Source organism: Vicugna pacos, chromosome 24, assembly GCF_048564905.1.
Source record: "Vicugna pacos chromosome 24, VicPac4, whole genome shotgun sequence".
Taxonomy (NCBI): Eukaryota; Metazoa; Chordata; class Mammalia; order Artiodactyla; family Camelidae; genus Vicugna; species Vicugna pacos.
Window position 1 is genome coordinate 2,186,610 of NC_133010.1, and position 2,455 is coordinate 2,189,064.

The window sequence follows — 2,455 nt, forward strand, 5'->3', positions numbered from 1 at the left end:
GTCTGGTTTTGGGTGATGGCGGTCCCATAGAATGTGTTTGGAAGTGTTCCTACCTCTGCTGTGTTTTGAAATAGTTTCTGAAGGATAGGTGTTAACTCTTCTCTAAATGTTTGGTAGAATTTGCCTGTGAAGCAATTTGCTTCTGGACTTTTGTTTGTTAGGAGTTTTTAAATGACTTTTTAAATGTCAGTGCTGTTTATTATTCTCTTCTAATTTTCTATTCCTTCCTGGTCCAGTCTTGGGAGATTGTACCTTTTTAAGAAGTTGTCCATTACTTCTAGGTTGTCCACTTTATTGGTGTATGATTGCTCATAGTAACCTCTTATGATCTTATGTATTTCTGTGGTATGGATTTTAACTTCTCCTTTTTTGTTTCTGACTTTATTGGTTTGGGCCTTCTCCCCCTCCACCCCCCCCCTTTTTTTTTTGATGAGTCTGGCTAAATGTTCATCAATTTTGTTTATCTTTTCAAAGAACTAGCTTTTAGTTTAATTGATCTTTTCTATTGTTCTTTTTATTCTCTATTTCTACTTTTATCTTTATGATTTCTTTCCTCCTACTAACTTTGGGTTTTGTTCATTCTTCTTTCTCTAGTTGTTTATTTGAGACTTTTTCTTATTTCCTGGGGTAAGCTTGTGTCACTGTAAATTTTATTGTTAGAACTGCTTTTGCTGCATCCTATGTTTTGGATTGTCATGTTTTCATTTTGATTTACCTCTGGGTATTTTTTGATTTATTCTTTGGAATATTTTGTGATCCATTGGTTGTTTAGTAGCATATTGTTTAGCCTCCAGGTGTTTGTGTTTTTTTCGTTTTTTTTTCTCATAGTTGATTTCTAATCTCATAGTGTTGTGGTCATAAAAGATGCTTGATATGATTTAAAATTTGTTAAATTTACCAAGGCTTGCTTTGTGGCCTACCATGTAATTTATCCTGGAGAATATTCCATGTGCAGTTGAAAAGAATATGTTCTACTGCTTTCAGATGGAATGCCCTATAAATACCAATTAAGTTCATCTGGTCTAATGTGTCATTTCAGGCCAATGTTTTCTTACTGCTTTTCTGTCTGAATGATCTTTCCATTGATGTCAATGGGGTATTAAAGTCTCCCACTATTATCGTGTTACTGTTAATTTCTTCCTTTATGTCTGTTAACATTTCCCTTATAAACTGAGGTGCTCCTGTGTTGGATGCATATGTATTTATAATTTCTTTATCTTCTTCTTTAATTGATCTCTTGATCATTATGTAGTGTCTTTTGTCTCTTGTAACAGACTTTATTTTAAAGCCCATTTTGTCTGATATAAGTATTGCTACTCCAATTTTCCTTTGATTTCCACTTTTGTGGAATACCTTTTCCTGTCCCCGCACTTTCAGTCTGTATGTGTCTCTAGATCTGAAGTGAGTCTCTTCTAGTCAGCAAATACACATGTTTTGTTTTTGTATCTGTTTGGTCAATCTGCACCTTTTCTTTGTAGCATTTAGTCCATTTACATTTAAGGTAATTATTGATATGCATGTTCTTATTGCTGTTTTGTTAATGTTTCAGATTTGTTTTTCAAGGGCTTTTTTTTTTTTACACTTTCTTCTTCTGTTCTCTTCTGTTGTGATTTGGTGACTATCTTTATTGTTAAGGTTGGGTTCCTTTATCTTTTTTGTTTGTATATCTATTGTAGGTCTTTGTTTTGTAGTCACCAGGATGCTTTGGTCTAGCAGCCTATTGCTATAAATTGCTGATCTATTTATTTCAAATGCATTCTAAATACCCTGCATTTATACTCTCCTCCCCTCACAATGACTGTTTTTGATACCATGTTTTATATTTAATTGTTTTATGTATCCCTTAACTGCTTATTGTTGATACAGATGGTTTTACTGCTTTTGTACTTTACCTTTCCTGCTGGTTTGTGTGTGGATGATTCCTACCTTTGCTGTATGTTTGCCTTTTCTGGTGAGCTTTTCCATTTTGTAATTTTCCTGTTTCTAGTTGTGTCCTTTTCTTTGCCCCCTGGAGAAGTTCCTTTAGCATTTGTTGTAAAGCTTGTTTGATGGTGCTGAATTCTTTAGCTTTTGCTTGTCTGTAAAATTTTTGATTTCTCCATTAAATCTGAATGAGAACCTTGCTGGGCAGAGTATTCTTGCTTGTCAGTTTTTTCCTTTCATCACTTTTAATATATCATACCCCTCCCTTCTGGCCTGAAGAGATTCTGCTGAAAAATCAGCTGATAGCTTTGTAGGGGTTCCAAGGAAACTTGTTATTTGCTACTTGCTGCTTTTCCCTTGATTCTTTGAATATTTTCTCTTTATGTTTAATTTTTGTCATTTTAATTACAATGTGTCTAAGTGTGTTCCTCTTAGAGTTAATCTGGCATGGTACTCTGCTCTTCCCGGATTTAGGGGACTGTTTCCTTTTCCAGCTTAGGGAAGTTTTCAGCTGTTACTTCTTCAAACATTT